The 15,734-nt window shown below is 45.9% G+C and overlaps 1 protein-coding gene across 4 annotated transcripts in view; it reads right to left on the reverse strand.

Annotated features, from left to right (window-relative positions):
- PACSIN2 (protein kinase C and casein kinase substrate in neurons 2) overlaps positions 1-15,734 on the reverse strand; it is a 112,186-nt gene that overhangs the window by 41,383 nt on the left and 55,069 nt on the right. Inside the window, exon 1 of one of the 4 annotated variants that reach the window (XM_069586158.1) lies at positions 1,203-1,513. The exons of the other annotated variants lie outside the window; for them this stretch is intronic. The gene's annotated coding sequence lies outside the window, so the exon portion shown is untranslated. Of the gene's footprint in view, positions 1-1,202; positions 1,514-15,734 lie in introns of those variants that run through there. 4 annotated transcript variants of the gene reach the window in all.

The following is a 15,734-nucleotide window of genomic DNA, read 5'->3' on the forward strand; positions in this document are numbered from 1 at the left end:
TCACTTTCATGCATTGAAGAAGGAAATGGCAACCCACTCCAGCGTTCTTGCCTGGAGAATCCCAGGGATGGTGGAGCCTGGTGGGCTGCTGTCTATGGGGTCGCACAGAGTCGGACACAACTGAAGTGACTTAGCAGATGGATTCAGGATGAGAAAAGTTGAAGTGAAAAGTCTGGGCAATTTTGATTCATACAGACTGAAGATTCACAGATGGGAAATAATTGGGGCATTTATGTGAAGATGTTTTGGCTCCAGTGGTTAGAATTCTTCTATAAACACTACTGCACACGTTAAACTAAACCGCAACTGGTTTAGCAACCACAGTGGGGGCTGTGTGGCTCAGGGCCGGGCTGTCTACCACCAGCCACACAGGAAGCCCTTCTGCTCAGCCCCGGGGGCCGACCACCAGCAGGGCCCACAAGCTGCTGGGAACCCTCTGGCCTCCAGCCTCAGTTCATGCTCTCCCTGTAAGTCCAGTCAGTTCTTCCTAAGAAAGGATGGGGCTGCCTGCTTTGCTTTAGCCCTCAAGCCACCTCCCACACGGGGGCTGCTCAGAGAGTAAGACCTGAGGTAAGACACTGCTTTACACAGCCGACAAAGCACGAACACTTCTTTTTTAATGGCTCAAATGTGCAGCACAGCCTATTTTGTTTCCAATGATTTCATCTGGAAAACTGAACATTCCTCAAAGGAAGAGATAGAGATCAGCAAATAAAGTGACTTATACCTCCGGAACATTGTGTAGTGCGCGTACCTCAACCATGGAAAACAGCTCCCTCTGAGGGAAACACACCAAGGCCACGGCTCGGCAAGCCCCACGCCCAGATGGGGTGGGGAAGGTCCTCCAGAAGCACGTACAGGGTGGGGTGGGGTGTGCAGAGTGGGCCAAACACACTCAAAAGTACTTCCAGAGATTAAGAAGGCTGTCAGCCTCTCTCACAGACAGAGCTTGGTGTTGCCGTGAAAACCACCTCCTGAAACTTGGGAGCGTCTCATTTTGTCTAGCCAACACTACAGGGCCTCTTTTTCTGACAGAAAACAATCCTATTGGGTGAGGTGAGAGATAAATTTTCTAAACAGGGATGCTATTCCCACTGTCAGGCGTGGCACTGCTTTTGCGCAGCATGGCATCAGTTCTGAAGCAGGCGCGTTCCCACCCGGCTGTGAGGCCTGGCTCCCAGAGCGTTGCTCATTTGACTCACCTTATACTGCTGGACCTGTGACAGTTTCAAGTCCAAACGTCTATTCCTTCGGCTACCGCAGGGCTGTCAAAACCAGCGAGGGCCCCTGTCAGTGGAGCTCAGTTCCGCCAGCTGCATTCTCATTACTCAGCCCTTTCCTCTGCCATCTACAGTCTGTCTGTGCTGCAATCACAGCAACAAGCATCCTGCGGTTGGCTTTTTTCAGTTGCATAATGAGCATTTCCCCTGTTGTCCGTGCTGTCTTCCCATCGCTCCTAACAGCTACGTGACATCACGTCTTGGCCCACATCTCACCCAGCCCCCACCGTGAGTAGCCTTGGGGGTCTGGGTCTTTCCCAGTCAGCACCAAGACTGGGGAAGGTCACAGTACACACAGCTTCCCACTCTGTCCTGTTACTTCACCGGGGGCTCTGGGCTCATGCATTCTAACGATATTTGGTGAACCTCTCAAATGCAGTTTAAACGGCAAGAGTTTGATCCGACATCCACAATCTACATGTACAGGGGAGATTACACACTCAAGAAAGATACCTTGAGAGGCATAGGAGAAAAAAAGACTCTAAAACACACCATGGCCTTTGGGGACTTGCTCGTTTCACACGATGAATCTGAGGACATTTTAGAAGATGAAATAGCACTGACAATATTACACGTGAATAAGAAACAGAAAAGGGAAAAGAAAAGAATAAGCACCTGTAAAAAGGAGACTTCAGCTATAGGGGGGACAGGGGAGCCTCGTCACAGCTTCTAATTTCTCATTTGGTAAATAGAGAGATCAGACTTCCTGGGGTTCTTTGTTTGATTTTAAAAGCTTCCAGTAAACAAACATTTATGAGAGGGACTTCCCTGGTGGTCCAGTGGCTAAGACTCCTAGCTCCCAATGCTGGGGGCCCAGGTTCAATTCTTGATCAGGGAACTAGATTCCACACACCCCAACTAAAGACCACACATCCCACAGGAAAGATCAAAGACGCCATGTGCCACAACAAAGACCTGGCACAGCCAAACAAATATGAAATTCCTTTGATGTACACATTTTCAGAATGTTCAGGACTCACTCCATTCAACCTTTCCCGGACACAGCTATCCATACCTGGATATCCTGGTGGGCTGATGTCCTTTCACCTAGAGGGAGGTTGTCAATGCCTGTACACAATTAATTCCCCTTAACAGGCAGCGATGCGAGTGGTTCATCTGTCTAGTTTAGGGTATCACTGGGTATACATTGCCGGGAATGCCAATATTTAAACAAAAATACACATTAGACATTCATATACCTCAAATAAACAAACCCAATAAAGCTACACTGATCGTATTTACTTTTTGATGATTCAGAAGTCATTTTTCACTCTCATGAAGGGCTCTCACAGCCAAAATTTGGAAGATTCCCTCCAAATTTGCCACACAAACAGCTGTGGGACCTTGGGCATTTTCTCAACATCCCACTACCTTCAATTAAAGAGTGCAAGATGAAGCAAACTCTTAGATTTCTCTGAGTTTAAAATGTTTTAGAAGAGCCTCCTACTAGCAAGAGATGATAAGAGAATTTGAGTGGACTCAAGCCAAGTCATCCTAAGAGTAAGGTCATTTGCAATAACCTTCACTGCTAAGACTTTCCTGGTGGTCCAGCGGTTAAGACTCTGCACTTTCATTGCAAGGGGCGCAGGTTTGATTGATCCCTGGTTGGGGAACTAAGATTCCGTATACCACATGGTGTGGCCAAAAAGTTAAAAATAAAAAAAGAGAGCGAGCGAGAGAAGAATGAACAGCATGCTGACAAAAACAAAAAAACACCTCCATGATTTGGGTCATCCAGTTTTCCTATCTGGTTTGAGCCAATGGGAAAATTTAAGAACTATAAAATGAAAGTTTCTGACAGTTCAGGTTCAAAAGTAAATTTATCATTCTAAGTGAAGTCAAGTCTGAGAAATACAAACATCATATGATATCACTTATATGTAGAATCTTAAAAATGATACAAATGAATTTATTTACAAAACAGAAACAGACTCACAGACTTAGAAAACAAACTTCTGATTACCAAAGGAGAAAGGGAAGGACAGCGATTAAGTAGGAGGTTGGGATTAACATACACACACTGCTGCTGCTGCTAAGTCGCTTTAGTCGTGTCTGACTCTGTGTGACCCCATAGATGGCAGCCCATCAGGCTCCCCCGTCCCTGGGATTCTCCAGGCAAGAACACTGGAGTGGGTTGCCATTTCCTTTTCCAGAGCATGAAAGTGAAAAGTGAAAGTGAACTCGCTCAGTTGTGTTCGACTCTTAGTGACCCCATGGACTGCAGCCCACCAGGCTCCTCCATCCATGGGATTTTCCAGGCAAGAGTACTGGAGTGGGGTGCCATTGCCTTCTCCGAACATACACACACTGCTGCTAAGTCGCTTCAGTTGTGTCCGACTCTGTGTGACCCCAGAGATGGCAGCCCACCAGGCTACTGTAGAGTAGAGAGCTCTACTCAATACTCTGTAATAATCTACATGGGGAAAGGTTCTAGAAAAGAAAGAAGAAAAGATATATGTATAACTGAAGTACTTTACTATACACCTGAAACACAACATTGTAAATCGATTATACTCCAATATAAAATAAAAATTAAAAAAACAAAAGTAAATCTAACCTTGAAGTACCTGCACTTTATTTCTTACTGATGTTCCTAATCTTAGAGATAGATGCTAAATGTATAGTCTGATGATTACTAATAAGATGTTAGACAAGTTTGAATACTTTAATTTGAACTAACATTCAAGCTCCTGGTATATTCTTTATGATTTAAATGTATTTACATGTGCTTCCTTAATTAAAAGAATGAAAATATTAAGCAAATGAAAGTAATAAACTGAGAAACCTCACTACTATGGCTGCAGCAGATGCAGCATTTCGGCAACAAGTAGGTAGGTGATGAGGAGCCATTTCAGTTATCAGTCACTATGGCTAACAGGGGCACTGGCAACACACGAGCTGATATATTAATTTACAGGACTCAAACATCAAGTCTGATAGGGACCAAAATGGGTAGAAGGGAGACGCCAAGCAGGGCAAAACAGGAAACCTGTCAAGCCTAGGACAGCAGGGGAGAAGACCAGGGAGAAAAAGGGGCCAAAAGCTGGCCATGGTTCAGGCAGGCCTGCCTCTCACAAGGGTCTCGCCTGGTCAGCACCCACGTACCCCACAGCCATCAGACGTGTATCACCGAGGGTGGAACTCTAACCTGGATAGTCCAGTACTGTCTCCCATCTTTTCTTCCCTCAGCCCACGTTTACAAGCCCTAATCAACTTGCAGACCCCAGTGAGAGTGGTGAGGTGTTCACACTTGCCTTCAGAGTGGTATGGGACACAGTCTCCGTCCTCAGCAGACAGCAGAATTAACAAGTCAATATTTATTGAGCACTTTCTAGGTGCTAGGCACCATTCATTCTCGGAACAGCACTACCAGGAAGCTACTATCACCCTCATTTTACAGATGAAGAAATAAGGCACAAAAGCGCTTCAATAACTTGATCAAGGCCACAGAGCTAGGAAGCAGCAGAAAAGTGAAAGTGCTAGTCACTCAGTCGTGTCCAACTCTTTGTGACCCCAGGGACTATAGCCCGCCAGGTTCCTCTGTCCATGGAATTCTCCAGGCAAGAATACTGGGGTGGGTTGCCATGCCCCCTGCTCCAGTGGAATTAGTAGAGCTGGGATTCAAACCCAGGCCAGGAGCCCCAGAGCCTGCCCTTGCACCAGGCCATGCTTCTTCCTACGACACGGGCGATGGAAGATGAAGGAGAAGAGAGGTTAGGAATGTGAGCATGACTGAACAAAACGAAAGATGGGGGGCTTGATAGCATAGCACTCCAACCAAGGTTCCAACAAGGGCAGGGTGCCGGCACTCACTCATTCATTGTGCACTCACCGAGCACCTGTAGAGGAGTCCTGCTCTGGAAGCATGTTGCTCAAGAGCTCAGGTGGCTGGGGAGGGAGATAAACACACAGCTCACACCTGCCACACTCATGGATGAATTCCCGAGGTGGGGACAGTGCCCAGCAAGACAAGGCAGTAATGAGAGAATGAATGAACAATGAATGAATCCCCGTGGCACACGCGCAACATAACTATGGGCAAGTTTCCTAACCTCTCTGAGCCTCAGTTTCCTCATCTAGAAAATAAAACCAATACTTCCGATTACTCTTTGGGATTGTTACACGGATGAACTATCTCAGTCCAGGGTGGAAACAGCTGCTCTCCATCATGGTGCTGAGGAAGGCAGGAATAGATGTCCAGAGCAGGCACTTTCCCAGCCTGGGGATGCCAAGCTGAACCCTAGGAGCTGTGGGAAGCAGGCGGGTGTACACGCACAGGGGCAGGGTGTTCTAGACAGAAGAATCCCTGGGGAAAGGCGGAGTTGGGAGAGATGGGGGTAGACAGGGGGCTCAGGCCACCCAGGTTCCAAGGGTTAGACCGCAAGACGGGTGCACACCATGAGACAGGAACAGTGAGGCGAGAAGGAGGAACTGGTGTCACACTTCTATACAGAAATCCCCGTGTGGTTTAGCTTGATGAGTTTCTCATAACTTGTAATCTTCCAGCTGCTGGCTATGCTGAGAACTATTTTACACACTATTAACTACATGCTTTAATTGACAGGATCACACAGAGATAATTTTATTATAATTATTATTAACAACCTGAGTGCACTTATTTACACAATAGCTCTCTGCACAAAGAGCCCAGAAAACCTGACAGAATTCCAAATCACTAGGAAGGCAGGTGATACTAATTACTCTAAAATGTCAAAGACAAAATGAAAACAAAAGTTTAGTGTGTTTCCAAGTCACCCCAATATTAGGTAGAACAGAAAATCCATCCTCACTTTCAATTTCTAGTCTCCTCAGGACCACCTTTCAAAATACTTAAATCACGTCACTTCCCTGCTCCAAAGCCCTCACACTCAGAGCTCAACCCTAAGCCCTCAGCTTGGCCACAGTCCCGTCGTGATCTGGCCTTGCCTGCCCCTCTGGCTGACCTCCCTCCCTGGCTGACCCTGCTCTGCCTCAGCCAAATTATCTTCCCACTGCTTCTCGAACACACTAGGCTCCTCTCTACCACAATGCTTTTGTAACTGCCACTCCTTCTCCTTAGAATGCTGCTCTTCCTTGAAGTGAGTGCCTGGCTAGCTCGCCAACACCACAGGAGTCTCTGCCCAGAGATCCGCAGAGGAGCTTCCCTGACGATTCCCTCTCAGCCAGCCCTGCCTCCCACCCCACCTCTGTAAGATCTGTCTGATTTTAACAATTTATATACTGTTGTGAGCAATTTCTTTCATGAAGCCGTGTAGTGACATCTCTTGGATGACACAGAGAAAGACTAGTCACTCAGATTATTAACTACAAATGTTTCTCGAGCTGAAAGCAAAAACTTTTCAGTGATTCTTTAAGTCAATTATTCCACAATGGCCAGCTTGTACGGTCACTCAGTTGGAAGACCTTCCCACCTGGAGCCTCCTGGGCAGCCTCTAGAGCACCCAGAAGCGGTTTTTATTTCGTTTTTGTTGTTCAAAAGGGTTCTCTCTGAATCAGTGGAAGCAGTTGTGTTAGTAACCAAAGGTCCAGTCAGTAATACCACACTTTAAATTCTCAAGTATTAGGAATTGCTCTGTCATTGAGTCAACACTTATATTTATAGCAGAATTTGAGAATGTTTGGCCAGATGAATCCCCTACAACAAGCCCCAGGCATAGGCCCAGAACCTAGTCTGTTACTAGGACAACCTGGTTATCCCTGAAAAAGTGGAAGAGGTAAAAAACTTTAAGAGACTGGAAACAAACTACTTATACAATTCCATATCGCTCTCAGACTTTCTCTAGATCCTGTACAGTCCTTTAAGAAACACACATTTCTCAAAGCAACAAAACGCAGAAAAGTATTCCCTTGAACAGTCCCGAACGGCCGGAAGAGGGCAAGGCAAACTTCGCCACTGACTGCCAGACCAGCACTGTTTTCCTTCTGACTGCAGCATCTTAAAACAAGAGCCCTTCCCAAAGTGAAAGCTTCACTCAAGCCCGAAAGTACATGAACAAACAAGGAAGAGTGAGAGAGCACACACACCTTCTTGCTTACAGAGAACCAAGTCTGCTGAATGTCCAGGGCCATCACTTCCTAAGCAAGGTGGCAGCCTGTCTACCCTTTAGGTCCCCTCACCTTGAGGGGATGCCACCCCAGTCCCCTGCTTGGACAGCTGATGGGAGCCCCCTAATCATCTCCACCCACCACACTCACTGCACTGTCCTCCACAGAACCAAACCTCCTCTCTCCCCAACATCTGTAGTGGGGGAAACAGCTAACTTTTCCAATTTGGGAGAAAATGCTCCTGCAGTTGGAGAAACATTCTTGGATATCATGAATAAGTCGTTCTGATCCCAAGGAATTGTAAATTTAATACTAAAGTGTGTGAAAGTATGAGCAAGCAGATTTGAGGAAATATTATGGAGCCATGGTAACAGAAACCACGGAAGAAACTCTGGTTGCACAGAACTGTTTAAAAATAAACCGGATACTAAAATACCAGCAAAGAGCTACAATGACTCACACTGTTCTCCTCAAATACTTATGAGAACAGCCAGTTCTTTGACAGTCTTCCAGGCTTTTTCCCCATTGGAGAAACGTGAGACAAAGAAAGTGAGAAGCAGCTTTGAGATTTTTCTCTAATTTTACTAGCAACTTGATATGAATAGGACCCTATAGGTTCTAAAGTTTGATGGGGGTATGGAAATGTACATTCATGCAGAGAGAACTGCTTTGAGGCTTTTCATAAAAGTCAAACTAATTCAAAAATAGCCAAAGCCCCAGAGTATGCGACACTCAGTGCTCAAGTACTAGTTAATGTGGCAAAGAGCCTCAGCACGGTTTCCATCACCGATGGACAGCCTTCCGAGGCATTTTGTGTGTGTGACCACCTTCTCCCTTGCTCAGCCTGCATGAACACTCTACCCTCCTCTTCTGGCCCCACCCCCCCCCCGCTGCACGTCCTCTAACTACACGCACGCACCTTTTAACGTGGCAGTGCCGCACAGGGCACCCTCTTGGGCCTACACACAGAATAAGCCCGCAAGTCTCAGGCTCCCTCAGACCGCCCTTCCCATTCACTCCTACTCATCCTGCAAGGAGCGTCCTCTCCTCTGAGGAGCACCTCAACCGCACAATGACCCTCTGCCTCCCACTGTCCTGGTATAATTCCCCCACAGAGGCTATCACTGGGCTGCTATAACTCATTCTCCACAACCAAAATGTTAACCCTGTGGGCACCCCGGTGCCTATCACAGTACCTGTGGTAACAGGTGACAATCACTGAAGGAAGATGAATGATCTCAGGGGATGAATGATCTCTCAGGAAAGCGGAGTCCTGGCACGTCTGCGCCATCTTTCTCATTAATCAAGACCAAGTTCCTCCCTGTTCCCCCTTTCCCAGCCCTATTCACGCTATCTCTTCTCTTCTTCTCCCACGAAAATAACTGTTCTCCTAGGCAAAATGCCACCCCTTCACAGGCCCAAAGACCTGTCTTGGACATACTGCCTATGCACCAACAACTCTGTCTGTAGCCAGAGCACCAGAAAAACTTGTCTGTGAAACAGCTTTGCACCAGTTGGTAAACAGCTTCAATGGAGTAACTGTACTTAAGTGATCCCTTATATTTTTCTTTAGGGAAGACTTTTAAAATCTTTTGCAACACAAATTATTAATCTTTTGCAACACAAATTATTAATCAAGTCCCATAATTATCACTACGATTTCAGTTTGGTTTAATTCCAAAAGCCCAAAAGAATCACCCAAACACACCCAGGCTCTGAGCCATGGAAAGTGTTGCCCAAAGAGACAAAGGTCAACTTGAGAACGTGCTCAGGCCAAGAAAGCAGGACACACTGAGCCAATGGAGACACGGGAGACCGACCAGCAGCAGCAGATGCGCCAGGCACGGAGCGGCTCTCAGGCGCCCCGCCACAGCCAGGAGGGGGCACCCTGTGTGCCCCACGAGGGGCGGGGCATCTCTCAGCTAGCAACACAGCTGGCCCACCCATCTAGGTCTGTCTAGTCACACACACCTAGCAAATCACATTACTGCTCTGCGCCTCTGGTTTTCCATTCATAAATCAAAGGGTGACGATGCACACCCTGCAGACTTCTCAGCGAGGATTAGCTTACAGAATGCAAAAAGTACCTGTTTCTCATGTGGCAAACATAAATGTTGATTCCTTTCCCTGGCTCTGGTTGCAAATCTAATGAGATGGAACCCAATGGCCTTGGTCTCAGCACATGACTCCTTGGGCCTTAGATTTCCTTGTTCATGCAGTAGGTGAGCTGTAAGTTCTGTGTAGACTCTAACATGCAAAGTGCAGCCTGGGTATACAGGCAAAGGACGGACGGGGCTGGCATTGGCTCAAAGTTTCTAGTGAAAATAAGTACTACGCATTTCGTTTCAAAATAAGAAATGAAGAAAGATGACTTTTTTAAAAAATAAATAAATCAAAGTAACAAAAGGAGGTTAGTTTTAATTAAATTAGCATATATCCATTGGGGATACATTGATAATCTATCCACCCTACTGCTTTTATTTTCCATTCTTTCTAATCTATAATCACATAAAGTGCTGGGGACTCTAAAAGGAGCTGGAGCAGGCAAAAATCTCTCCACCCTCACAGAGTTTATGCTCTAGTGAAGAGGACTGACAGAGAAAATGAATCACACAGTAGCAGCTATGCAGAGAAATAAAGCAAGGAAGGATGAGGCGGGCAGCAGAAAGGAGCCGGTCTCCCTGAAAAGGTGACATCTGAGATAAAATGGGAAGGAAGAGCCATGAGGAGCTCCAGGGAAAAGGTCAATGCCAAAAGGAAGCTCACCCATGATGGCACAGAAGGCCTTTCTGGCGTCTCCAAGAAACAGTGAAACAGCTACTGAAGTGTTTCTCAGGGAGAAATGATGGTGGCTGAGACCACACAGACAGCAGGAGAAACAATGACAGGTGAGTTTTGAAAGAATACTGAGGATGAAACAAAATGTCCTCATTCTTTCAACTTCTATCCACCCAGACTTCCTGACTCCCAGGCTCAAGCATTCAACAAACCTGTGCCCAGCAGCAATCATGTCCTGTGTGTCGCTGAGCTCAGCTCCCCCTGACCCAGACTTTCTCAAGACCCACTGTGGACAAGGAGCACAGATGTGTGCCCCGAGCCCTTTCTGTGCAGCTGTGGTTCTGAGAAGCAGGAGAGCCCAGCACCCCACATCTGGGAAAGCAGCTATGCAGACGGGAGCCAAGGCAGCTTCTCCTCCCCACCAAGCAGTCCTGCACCCTCATCTCCAGGAGGCTCTCAGCCTTCCACATGATGACTTCAGAGTAAGAATAGCCATCTGCTCTGCACAGCAGACTTCACAAGCTCACTTCCTTACCACCCTTACCCACATGTGCATAGAGCAAAACAAAATCCTCTTGCTGAATGCTTGATTCAAGCCGACAATCCTAAAAACCAAGGCCATTTAAACTGAGCAGAATGCAAAATGTTTCTGAAGCATACCAGTCACTCCAGGTTAAGTTTGGAGAAAATCTTCTGAAAGCACTCACTCTGGATCTGCAGGTGAGGTTTAGTTTCTAAATCGCTTTCTGGACTCAGGAAGAGGCAGAAGATATGACTAGACAATACTCAGCAGTGAATTCCTAAGGTCTGAGAATGAAAATGATGGTGGTTCTGTAGATCCAGAGAAAGGTGTGTCTGTTTATTTTTACAATGAACCTGAAGAAGAAAAGAAAGTCCTAGATGCAGAAAATGCTTAATAACGCCTCCACCTTTGGGATTTGCAAGGAGATGTTAAAAGGCTTGACCTTTCCTTTCTGATTATCTTACAGGAAATGAACTCAAATCTTAAAACAAGACGTTTGATGGCATGCACAGGAGGCTTCAGAAGCAGTCAGGGAAGTTCTTTCTCTTGGGAAAGTCTCACCGAGTTGTACTGTGTGTTAAAGACCAAATCACATAGAGGGTATATCAACATGCATGGCCCCAAACAGGCCACTGGGCAACTTGCCAGGGCCCTTTAGGCTCAGCCGTTTCCTCCAGACAGGCTGGTCGAGTCAGCACTCCCGCCAGGCACCACCTGTGCAGCCTCACAGAGGTCTGTCTCCTACTTTATCTGGAATTCCACAGGGGAAGGACTCTGCCCTCTGTATCTATGCATAACCCAAAACAGGGGCCCCAGAAATGAGACGGGACCACCAGGTGGCGGGTAGAGAAGGGGAGAGAGGAAGTGCTACATTAGCTGAGTCTTAAAGGTCAGCAAAGGTGACAGACTTTCTATGCAAGAAATTAGTATTAAAAAATACTAAATACCGTTAAGATGACAACGTTTTGCCCCTGTATCTTTTACATCCTAATAGCTGAAAGGAAACAAGTGGTGGCCCAGCCCCACGGTCATTTTCTGATGGCTTTTCATGTTCTGGGTAATAACTGTGTTAGGTTACAGAGAATTGACATGAATGCAGGATGAGACACCAAGTCACCTGGCTTCAGCTCAGCCCATCAATGCTCTGTCCACCCACGTGACTTAAGGAGGAGATGGAGCAAACAGAATTTAGACATGTTCCCCCAAATAATTTTTCTCATGTAACAGAAACATGTCAGCTGACAGGTTCGTGCCTGGGACTAATTTTTGCTGTGATATTTTTTAGACCTCTGGTTGGCAAGCACCCTGGGAACGCGCAGACTTGGGCTGAAGATCTCCCTAAACTAAATACTGAGTTGATGCTCCATAGGTTTAAAAATAGAAAAAGTTACTTTCAAAGGACAAAAGTGACACATTTTCAAATCTACTCCCTCCCCCAAAGTTCCTAAAAGGGGCCAACCCCACAGTGGGAATGGGACACACCCCCACAGGGAAATATTTTGAGAGACATACACCCATGCTTTTAAGATTGGGGTGGGACTGGGCTGCAGAGAGAGATGACAGAGCCAGGAGACCTGGGTTCTAGCGCATGCTCTGGCGTTTACCTGCACAGGTCACTTCCCAGCCAGCCTGGGTTTCCTAAAATAGACACATTGCCTGCCCTGCCTAGCTGTCAGGTAATGAAAGGATGGTCAGAAATCACCACACAAACAGTATCCCTGCATCCTGTGGTTGGTCCCTCTGGTCATTCACTTATTTGCCAAGTAACATATCTTGAGCACCTACTATGTTTGGGTTCAGAAAATCATACAAGAAAGATGAAGTCTCTGATTTTGGGGGGCCTGTATTTAAGTGGGATATCCCAGGCCTTTGACAAACTGGTGAATTTAGAACGCTCCACCTGGCACCAGACTCAATTACTAGCTGTCTAAAGTTGGAGTTTTCCCTGGCCCATTGCACAAGTGCAGCCCTCTACAGAGCAGCTCCCTGGGCAATGATTACAATCAGCCTGACAAATGTTATCTATTACAATTATTACACAGCCATTAAAGAACCAAAACTACAACTAAATGAAAATAAAGTTCGAGTAAAACCTCAAATTCCTTCTTAACTACTCGGCAATTAGGACAGTGTTTTATTCCAAGAATAGATTTTTACACTCTATGCAGCAAAAGGAAAGAAACCCATGGGAAAGTAAATAGACTGTGATCCGCTCAAGGCAAGTCCACGTCATCTTCATCTCTGCGTCTGCACAGGGCAGAGGAGCGCTACGTGTCTACTGCTGAATAAGCCACTACAGTCGGCAAGAGTGAAGGTCAGAGCAGAGCCTGCGGTGCTCCAGCGACTGTTCACACTCTCTTTAATATCCACTTGTCCTTCTACAGACTTAGAAGCTGAGTCGCCACAGTCAGCGGGATCAGCAAAAGTGGTGTCACCAGAATGGAGCCCTGCACTAGGGATGGGGAGACCAAGGCGGCCTGGAGATGCAGACCCCAGTTCCCGTCGCTCCCCTTCAAGCCGGCAGCCCCCACCTCCCTCCTCCGGCTCCTCTCTTACTGTGGGGTTCTGTGCTTGATCCTGCATGTCACAGTTTAGGAGGTTCAAAAAAGTTTTTGTTTCTGTGAATGAGAAATATCTGAACACATCTCAAGAAAGGACTGTTTGCCAGGAGGGGCTGTGTGAGGGTTGATGGTTTAAGTAACTGAAACTCTGCCATTTTTTCAGTACCTTTATTGAGACATAGTTCATACACGATTCACCCATTCGACATAGATACAGTGATTTTTAGTGTGTTTGGCATTGTGTATCATGACCATGGCCAATTCTGTCACCCCCAAAAGGAATTCTGCTCCCCCTCTTCTCTCCTTCAGTGCCTGGCAACCACTAATCTGCTTCTGTCTCCATGGATCTGACTATTCTGGACTATTCCATCTCATATAAATAGAATCATGCAACACGATCTTTTGTGGTCATATGTGTTCTTTTATGCCTTGCCTCTTTCACTTGGCATGATGTTTTCAGCCATGGTAGAGCACATATCAGTAACTCATTCCCTTTTATTGCTAAGTAATATTCCATTGTATAGATATACTACAATTTGGGTCTGTCTGAAGAAGCTGAGTCACCAGTCAGTGGGTGCAGAAGAAGTGGTGTCCACTTTTTTGGCTATTATGAATGATGCTGCTGTAAGAATTTGGGTTCAAGTCTTTGTGTGGACCTATGTTTTCATTTGTTTCAGGTACCTAGGTGTGGAATCGCCACGTCATATAGTAACTCTATGTTTAACCTTTTGAGGAACTGTTTTCCCAAAATGAATTGTTCCCAACAGTCAGCTAGACTGTTTTCCAAGCAGTTTCCCATCTATCCCCACCAGCAGGATATGACGGTTCCACATACTAAAACTTGACACTATACACTTGGATGAGCTTGAAGTGTCTTATGGAGCTAAATAAAAATCTACTTTAGACAACTCAAAGAAAGGAGCTTATTTTTTGGCTTTTAGGAAATTTGTCATGTATAAGAACAAAAGACATCAAAGAAAAACATGGATGTGCCCCAAACTTATTATTTAAACCTTTGCACAATAAATTGTAATGTGGAAAGCAAAGAAAAATGAAGTTGACACAACTGATAATCTTATTACCTAAAGTATACTATTAATAAAGACTGATATGAAGACTGAGGATTCAATTCTACTGCACAAAGTTGTCAAAGATGAATATCTAGGACAGAAGACAGCTGGGGCACAGACAGGAGTGCACAGAGAAGCCCTCTCTACTAAATCAGGCCACGTGGCTAGTGAAAAGCCTGTGCAAAGCCCCCGACCTTCTCCTGTCTCCCCGTCATCCGCTGAGGAAGCCTGCACTGCAGCTACAGGAGAGCAGACGGCTGAGTCTGCCTGGCCCAGGGGGACTGTATAGACTTGCGTCCCAATGCCCCACAAGTGACCTGCAGAGCAAGCAAGGAAGACATTTTGTTATGTGAACCTCTGAGATTTCAGGGTTAGCTTGTTACTGTAGCTTAACCTAGCTAAATCGACAAATTAACACATGGGGGAAAAGTACAACCTTCCTTTAAAAACAGAAATAACTGGACTTTCCTGGTGATTCAATGGTTGAGAATCTGCCTGTCAATGCAGGGGACATAGGTTCAAACCCTGGTGCTGGAAGATTCCACATGCCACGGGGCAGCTAAGCCTGTGCATCACAACAGCTGAGCCCGGGCTCTGGAGCCCATGGTCCACAAGAGAAGCCACTTCAGTGAGACGCCTGGGCATCACCACGAGAGTAGCTCCCACTCGCCGCAACTGAAGAAGCCCACGTGCGGCAACGAAGACCTAGCACAGCCAGAAATACACAAACAAAAACAACTGCTTTTAAAAATGGAAATAACTTGAGAAAATTAAAATGATAACCCCAACGGGGCCACAGAAAAACAGGAATGAACTCTAACATTGCTGACAGACTTCATGGAAAAATCTGGAAACAGAACAAGGCAGATGACAGTTACTAACCTCTGACCCTGTGGGCCCACTCTGGGGAATATGACCCAAGCAAATAAATTCAAAGGAAAAAGAACTTGAACAAAATGTTCATCCCAGTAATATTTATAACAGCAAAGACTGGAGAACAAGTCAAATGCTCACAAACTGAGACATCAGTGACTTGACAGAGTGGACACTGCACAGCCATTATAAAAGATGAGCAAGGGAACCACTTTATATCCGAAATTGGGCATAAGCAAAAACTAAAATAGTGCACAGACCTTTAGTACACACAAATGTTAAAGGCAAGGATTATATATTTTCTTCTTTGTAACCCCAGTGCTTAGCATGAAGTAGACGCTCAAATATTTGCTAAATGACTGGATGTCTGACCAGAAAGTAACCATGTCGGGGACGACAAGGTTTGGAGGAGACTCTGGAGATGAAGTTGTATGCTCCTTATTTCTGTAACATGATTTCGGTGTGTACATTTTAAGATGCATATGCATTTGCTAATGCATATCTGGATTAGCAAAAGGGAAACAACATTCTTCCTGCATGTAATAAAGCTAGTTTAACGTTTCAAGGGCATGGGTCATGACTTCACACAAAGAAAAACTCACTC

This window comes from Ovis canadensis, chromosome 3 (genome assembly GCF_042477335.2).
Source record: "Ovis canadensis isolate MfBH-ARS-UI-01 breed Bighorn chromosome 3, ARS-UI_OviCan_v2, whole genome shotgun sequence".
Lineage (NCBI taxonomy): Eukaryota > Metazoa > Chordata > Mammalia > Artiodactyla > Bovidae > Ovis > Ovis canadensis.